The sequence below is a fragment of the Rattus norvegicus genome, chromosome 20, assembly GCF_021556685.1.
Source record: "Rattus norvegicus strain SHRSP/BbbUtx chromosome 20, alternate assembly SHRSP_T2T, whole genome shotgun sequence".
NCBI classification, from domain to species: Eukaryota; Metazoa; Chordata; class Mammalia; order Rodentia; family Muridae; genus Rattus; species Rattus norvegicus.
The window spans coordinates 54,040,295-54,049,293 of NC_141553.1; positions in this window are offsets into that span (position 1 = coordinate 54,040,295).

Sequence of the window (8,999 nt, forward strand, 5' to 3'; positions counted from 1 at the left end):
TTATTTACATTTCAATTGTTATACCCTTTCCCGGTTTCCGGGCCAACATCCCCCCAACCCCTTCCCCTCCCCTTCTATATGGGTGTTACCCGGATTACCACCCTCCCAACAACAATCAGGTTCACTGGGGGTTCAGTCTTGGCAGGATCAAGGGCTTCTGAAAGTTTCTTGAGCCTACAGTAGCCAGTTTCCTGCTTGATGGTCCCGACTTTGGCCACTAGCTGGCGGCTGCATCCCTCCTCCAGCCACTGACTCCAGGGCAGCGATTTGGTCCCTAACTGCCTTCTGCATCCTTCTGCCTGACATGGACTCTGGAGCAGTGGTAGCTGCAGAAGCTTTGCTCCTGCTCGCAATCGGAGAGCTGCATCTCTTTGGTCACTCCAGTCAGGCCAGATCCCCACAGATCCTAGGGGACAGTGATCACTACACAGACCAGCACCTTCGCGTGTCTGCTTTAGCAAGACATCCTGCCACCTGTGTGCCCCACCAGAACATTTTTTTTTCCGGAGCTGGGGACCGAACCCAGGGCCTTGCGCTTCCTAGGTAAGTGCTCTACCACTGAGCTAAATCCCCAGCCCCCAGAACATTCTTTACATGACTGACTCTCCAAAGAAACCAGAAGTTTCCACTTCAATGCTGTAGTTCACTTGATAAGAACATTTAGATAAAGGATGATTTCCATATAAAATTGATTTGGGAATTAGAGGTTGATTAGGAAATATTAGAGAATTGTTTTATTGTGATTCTTGCAAAAAAAATTAACTACATACAAGAAACGATACTTATGAAATGTTAAATTAAAGTCAGAACCACAAATATTCTGATAACTGTTCTTTGAAAAAAAAGGAAATAGACTGATTTCTCTTGTGGATTCAGATTATTGGATGATTTATCATCCCTCGGAAGTGTAATGGATGGGAGACTGAATTCTTCTAATTCTTCTTGATTTCCATATGATAAATGTACCTCAAATATCTTGGTTATGTTCCTTCTGTCACAAGATCTGTGAGGACTTGTTTAGTCTTAAGCTCAATAAATATCAATGAATAATATTGATAGGTCACTAACTTTGGATATAAAAATACATATAATTTTTCATAGAGTTGCACATGAACAACGTTGCTATAATACTTTTTTTCTCTATAACTGTTACTTTTGTTCTCATCATCATTCTCCCACTAAACATTTAAAACATGCAATCTGCTTTTAGGAATGTTCTCTAATCTTGAAAACAATGGAGCCTTTCTTTGACTTGTGATTTTAGGAATCTACTCTATTCTATTTCACAGAACATTTTCCCTATTTCCTCAGCTCACTTGAACATCATTTTATTTGATTATGCTTATTAATATTTTTTGCAAGAAAGAGAATCCAAGTTCTCACACACACCCTGAGCCACACAAACTTCAACTTTACCTTTAGACATATCTCTAGCAAATGAGAGGGGCGAGATAGGCTTAATGGCTTCTAAAAATAAAGTAACATGTGGCTAAAAAATGGAATATCAATGCAAATTAAGAGACTGCATTTCTAATCCTTCCAGCTATTATTTTATGATAAAGTTTTGATGCAGAAGGCTTTCACAGAAGACCTAAAAGCCATAATTTGAGAATCTTAGCTTATGAAATTAGAAAGCACCAAGGTGTTTGAAATCATTTCTGGTTAGAGGTTATGTAGCCTCCTTTTGCATTTGTATTCATGAAATTTGTTAGTGCGTCTATTTAAACCTTTATTTCACAATATTCTGTTAGTTTCAATTGAGAAGATTCCCAGGGTATTAACTAATGGTGTCTATGTATAGTATATATGTATATATTTATTCACATGTTTTTTGGAAAGGCGCTGAAATTTATAGTCAGACCATAGGTGTTCTAACTGTTGCAGTATATCATGAAGGTATAAGAGTCACCTGATAGACTATTTTATATCATTGTTAAATGTTTCATTCAAATATATGTATATATACATATATTCAAATGTGTGTGTCTGTCTCTCTGCTTTTGTCTCTCTATCTATCATCTAACTGAATCTATGAAAGTCAGAAATTATTCATCATCACTAATAGATTTCTGCCTTTACTGTAATGTACAACTGTTTCTCTATTAAAAGAACAGATTGTAATTAATGGCTGTGTAATCTGGGTAAGCATCACTGCAGAACAAACTTAGAAGAGCTAAACAAAAGGAAAAAGAGCCTTCTACTGGAAATACTCTCATGGCCAAAGAGGAGGGGCTACAAAAATCTAGCTAGACATCCCCTGATACTCGTTACTATTTAACACATTCCAGAAGATGGAAGGCATATGACACCTGTTTCCTTTAGACTAAAAGAAAGTTTCTTATAGTAAGAGATAAGATATAAACTAAAGACAAAACAAGTGTCAGTACAATCCAATCATGATGGGGTCTTGGCAACACTTTTGTCATATTTTGTTCATAGAAATCGGCCATTATGCCAATGGCGCACAAAGCCATGAGCCTCACAGTTCAGGGCACTGTGAGATATAGGAGAAACTGCTAGGCACAAGGATAATATTACCATTACTCATGTCACAAATGCAAGCATGGTTATTACAAAAGATCCTGGCATGGTACTTTTTGGCTGATGGGTAATTAAGAAATGTGTAATATAATAAAAAGTGAGAGATTACACTGAGAAAGTGTTATCTAGGAACCGAAGATTCGAGTTAGAAATCACTGAAAGGATTCTATACATCATGCTATTTCTAAGCAGAGCCCATCGAAACATCTTAATTATATCATCAAAATTACCTATTTTATACAGTGAAAAAGTATATTTTCAGAAAAAGATGGGTGCCAAGACGCAGAAGTAAAATTGAAGTCAGTTTAGGATGGTTATTTCATGAGCTCCTGCTAGACAAACTTGATGTGTTTGACAATTATGGTCATGAACAGTATAAACTGGTAGATTTAAATAGACATTTTATACAGACAGATTTGTCTAGATAGTTATTTGGTACAGGAGAATAAGAGAAAACAAAATAAATCAGAACTACCTCCATGGCTTTGGTCAAAATGCACAAGTTGAATTAATAGGCTATTTGGTAAGACAAGGAAGACAGGAATGAGAAGAGATTTTTCTAAGCCCTTTATGTATCATTGGTTTTCAGTTTGATAAATTATAAGGCATTGATCCTAGCTATGAAGCTAGCTGGAAGGCTTTCTGGTTAGCAGTATTCATCTGAAGTACAGATGACCACAAGACTGGGCAGAAATAAAAAATCAATTGCTTAATTCTAGCAATGCAAATGCATCTTGTATAGACATTTTCTACCAGGAAAGCAATAGAGATTGTTGCCAGCTATACCTCAATGCCCACTCCTTTTGTTAACAACTGGGAAACTTGTTCTTTCTAAATGCCTTCTTTCAAGCTTAAGTGACTTTAACACTGACTTTTCATTCTCTTAAAAAATGAGTAAATAAATGATTACTTCAAATTGTCTGATCACCCAAAGAAGACATCTACATGAAGAATAAAATAATTGTCCCATTCTTTTGTGACAATATTGGTTGTTACATTCATGTGAAAATTCGTAGTTTCTAGAGGTTAAACTCACAAAAAATAATCCTTATTTAATTTTAATTTAGAGTAGGATATTCAATTTGTGAATTCTCATTGATTCTGAACATTAGATTGTGATTTTTAAAAAAGCAAATCATTAACCACAAATATATTAGAACAAAGTTTTCCCAATGTACTTTTAATGACAATATAGGCCAGAAAGTAGTAATTTAAAATGTTATGTAATAAAATATAAAATAAAACTAAGACTGATGGTACCTGGTTAAAATCCCACGTACTGGAGAGACTAAGCCAAGAATATCATGAATTCAAGGTCAACATGAGCTTGATACCATATTCAAAGCTAATCTGGGAAGTTAAGCAGAACCTTATCCCTCAGTTTTATTTTTAAAGGAGGAGCTGGCTGGAAATGCAGTTCGAAAGAAAACAGAGCATTTGCTTAAATAGTTACAATCCCCATTACCATAAAAATAATTTCACAAAATATTAGCAGAAAAGAGATCAAATTTAAATAGTGAACAATTCCATTGAGACCTAAATAGTAATGAGTTTACTAAATTAATTTTAATGGAAGAATAATTACTTAAGCATTTACTCAATATGAAATGATATATAGATTTACCTGACTCCGAGATGCAACAATTGCAAAACTGCTTCAAGATGTTGTGTCTATACAACATAAAGGCATGCACTAAAGTTAGCATTGATTGTCAAATTAACAGGTTTTAGAATAATCTTTCATAGAAATAATGAAATTCGATGGCTTTTGGAGGTAAAGAAGAGATTCATTTTCTCACAATCCCACCTACTGGAAGAATATGATCAAGGTGCCAAGAGATTTGGTTTCTAGATGAACCCTTTAGCTTGCCGACTTCTGCCTCTGGCCATGTGTGCAGATGGCTATTTCCTTTGCCTGATGGGGTAAAGTAATAAGTTCACTATTTTCTTCATCTTTCACTTGGGTATTGTTCCTCCACATAGAGCTGGATTTGTGTCAAATATATGTGGCTCCTTAAACTTCACATGTTGAAACCTAATCACCAATCTGATTGATAATTGAACAGAGGAGATCTTCGGAAGGTAATTAGGTCATAAGAGCACAGACTTCAGGAGTGAGATTCGCACCCTTACTAAAGGGTGCTTAAAAGTTCTGCCCTGTCCATTACTTGCAAGTGATAATAGCCAGGAAGCATCATACCTAAAGCAGAAAACATTCCTTCCTTTGAAACTTGAGTCCATATTTGTCTATCATGGATTTCAGATTCCCAAACTATTGTAAATATGCTGCTATTATTTCCCAGTTATCCAGTCTTTGCTGTTTGTTACAAGACTGCCTACAATGTAAAATAAAATAAAAAATGGCCAACAATGTCGTTTTCAAATACAGTCACACTATGGTAGAGTAGCAGGTGTGAAGTTGAACGATGTATAATTTAGTCCATGGCAGCAAATGAAACAATCCACCAGAAAAAGAAAACAAAAAACAAAATAAATAAACAATGATAACAAAACAGCAAACATGTAGTATAGTTTTCAGCGGTAAAGGTTTGCATTGGCAGCGAGTAGAGCCAAAATTAACTTCAAATTGCCATACAAATTTCTACATATTTTCTCTCCATTTCTTAATGTAGAATTGGCCTCCTAACAGTTCTAGATGATTATTAGTTCAGATAATATATTTTGGAAATATACTTTATGGTTTAATCGATGTGTCGTTATATAGTTTTAAAAATTAAAAAAAAAATGCATTCTTCTGGGACAACGAAGAAAACTGGTCCTTGGTGTGTTTTGTCAGATCTGCACATGCAAGAGTATCTTCATATGTGGACATCGGTGTAAAGAGGGAGCGAATATTGGCATGGGTTACATGAGCAATATACTGTATAAACAGCTACAGTTTAGAAAAAAGTTGTAGCTTTCAGACCTTAACATACATATTTTAATTGAAAACAGTCTACTATACTACTGGGTTTGTCTACTGGCAGTAATGTTTTTATTCTTTAGTCATGATATTTATACTTCAAAATGGATAATGTCGACATCTCTCCACTAAATAGATTTTTTTTTCTTGTTATCACTTCTTAAAAGAATGAAAGGAAAAATTGTGAAGCTAGAACTTAAGGAAAATGAGAATGGCTGCCATCGATAGGCATTCAGAACTATGAATTATCCTCAGACTGTATGAATGGCTATTTGATAGGTCCTTAGAGACTCATACTATGAGAGCCTACTTTTTTCATTTATTTCCTCCAGCATCAATTAGGTTTGATAAAGCATAAAAAACTGAATGTCACATTTGGTATGTTTCTGGATGACTGCATTGATTTTTTGGCTTGTGGATAAATTCAATTACATACAGCATTCAGAGATTCCTGTAATTGTAATTTTGTTGGATCTCTTCACTCAATAACTTCCCAATTTCCTAATCTCCTGTAAGGTCGAAGGTGTTAGAATGTAGAGTAATTTTTTAAAGCAGTACATGAGGAAAATCCAATATCTAATAATAGGCAAAGCAAATGCCATTTTGCACACAGTATTCGGCCTTTAAAATTCATATTAATTGCAATGTACCATCTGCTCATGTTCCACGGCTCCGTGGCACCTCAAACCCTGGACTTGTCATTTAGAAAATAAAAACTATGAGTTTACACAGATGAATGCTTTGAAAATTATTATACTAAAACTTTCAGTGAAATGATTAATGTTTAAAAGTTAAGTTTAAATCATCAAATTTAAAAGTGTTGTGATGATGTATAATTTTGAATGTTCCGGATTTCATATACACACCCAACGTTGAGGAATAAAGGTGTTCCTTCTGGTTTTAGGGTTGGGCAGGAAAATGAAAGAAGGCAAGTAGGAAAAGGATAGGAAGGACTAGAGATTGGGGAAGAAAGAAGAGAGGAGAAGAGAAGAGAAGAGGAGAGAAGAGGAGAGGAGAGGGGAGGAGAGGAGAGGGGAGGAGAGGGGAGAGGAGAGGAGAGGGGAGGGGTGGGGAGGGGAGGGGAGAGGAGAGGAGAGGAGAGGAGAGGAGAGGAGAAGAGAAGAGAAGAGAAGAGGGGAGGGGAGGGGACGGGAGGGGACGGGACGGGAGAGGAGAGGAGAGGAGAGGAGAGGAGAAGAGAAGAGAGAGACAGATAAAGACAGAGAGACAGAAAGAAGCAGAAAGAGGTTATCAGGAATAGACACACACAGCCCTATTATATAATGTGCTATAACTGCTTAACTCATTTGTCCTTATTAACTATATATTGCCATGCTGATGTTTTATGATTAGTTGCCATTCTGTATGTGTGTCAATAATACTATTCTTTGGAATACATTAATAAGAACATTATTTTCAGCTTGTTAATATGTGGGACAAAAGAGACAGGGGAAAGATCTCCCTCTATAAAATCAGGTACAGATATTTATAGAACACATTACAGCTATTTAAGAATTGACCCAGAACAAGATACAGGGATCCAGAGTATGTATAGGTGAAAGACTTCAATTAGAAGGCATTATGTTACCATGTCCAGGAAGAGATGGATACCATCAAAAGGCCTTAGGATAGGCATTCATTATATTATAATTGGTTTTGTAGCATCCATTTGCTTGTTATAATCATTAGAACTACATTGCTGACATAGTGCAGGAAAGGTAATAACAGAAGCCCCGGGAATGACAGTGAAAATACTGGCTTGTGCCAAGAGACAAAAGACTAGGTCTCCGATGATGGAGGTCTAGAAACTACACAGTGCGGAAGGGATGTTTATAATGATACTCAACAAAACAGTAATTTCAGAAGTCAATGAATAGCAAAAAGTAGCAGTGTTGCTATGGAGATCTCGGTGGGTAGCTGACACAGATTTTTTTTCAGGTCAGGTACACATCCATTTCTGATGTGTGTTCTTGGTATGTTCTTGAGGACTCACTTGTATGTTTCTTACTCAAGTTCACATTCCATATCCAAAGTCTTAAGCATGCAATCCCTAATTGTCATAAACTAGTAATATAAATTACTATATAAATTAATTAGCACTTATGGGTGTTTCAGTTCTCAAAAGCCTAGAGAAATGTGGCTTGTTGTGGGGCAAGTGGACAGTGCAACCAAGCAGAAGAACTGGTAAGTTTAATCGAGCTTAGACCCAGGGAATCTCAAAAGTGAGAAAAGCAGGACTGTAGCCATTTCCAGCCTACCTCTTCCTGCTCTAGATCACTGTAACCATGACCCCTCACTGAGAGGACCATGACAATCAATCTTGTATTAAAAACACCTGGAGCCCTTCTCCATTCAAATAGAGCATCAATGGCATCTCTCACTGAGCCAAGTGGAAACATCTGATCCTAAATCCCACCCTCCTCAATGTTGTATAGTCCCTGTCCCCATGGAAGAAAGTGCACAAGGTATTTCACCGAGGAGAGTCTGAATGTTGTTTTTACTGAGTAGAACACTTAGAGACAATGGCTCTCTCCTGAAGCATTCATAGATGAACCTTGGACTCACCTGGCAGGCCAGGCTCATGCCACTGGCACTCTCTTGGCTGACACTGGCACTGGTGCTGGCACTGCCAGTGTAGTGAAACCTTGGCTGCCAAAACTCCTCATTTCTTTTCTAAGAGCTGTAGTAGTTCCTGCTTATGTGGCCTCAATATGACCCATTGAAGCCATAAGTTCCGGTTCTGTTTCACCCTTCAGGAGGATAGAGAATGATTGCTAGTAAGTGATTAGACATTTATGTGATGATATTTGCATGAATTAACATGCTTAAGTACCTGGAGGAACTGAGGCCTGTATGGTTCTAATAGCTGATGAAATGCTTTGGTTCTCTTGTATGTTGCAATAGTTTGCTTCTGTGAACTAGAACATCTGATGATCTTGTGTATATAAGTATCCACAACAAATTCCTGAGCTCCTCCAGGCAACTCTTCTCAAACTTTTTGTGTGCTGGATATTTAATATCATTAACTGCTCAGTGAAGAATAAATTTTATGTTAGTATTTAGTCTGCAAGAGTAAAACCAAGCAAATTTCAAAACTTACATGCAAAGCGATTTAAAAGTACTATAACATTCTATTAGAAGTTGTGAAATTTTTGCAAATATACATATTTTCAAAACTGAAAAGAAAAATTGGTATTATATCAGAGTTTTTAAATAGTAGTGTATCCAACTTAATAAATAATGCTATATATTTATTTTGCCTCTTCATTTATCTGATGAATATATATTTTATGTGAAGTAAATAATGACTCACAGTTTGTCATTTACAAATAGTAGCAAATATGCCATGTATTCTACAGAAAATTCCATGGTACATACATAAAAGAATAACAGTAGGTAAGAAAAATGTCTAGTATTATAACATCAGTGTTAGCCTTCTGGTCTTTTCTTATGCAACTCTGTAAAATTGCCTGTGTTTTGAGTAAGTTTAATATAAATACATATGCGTTTGTACATACTCATGTACGCAGTGACT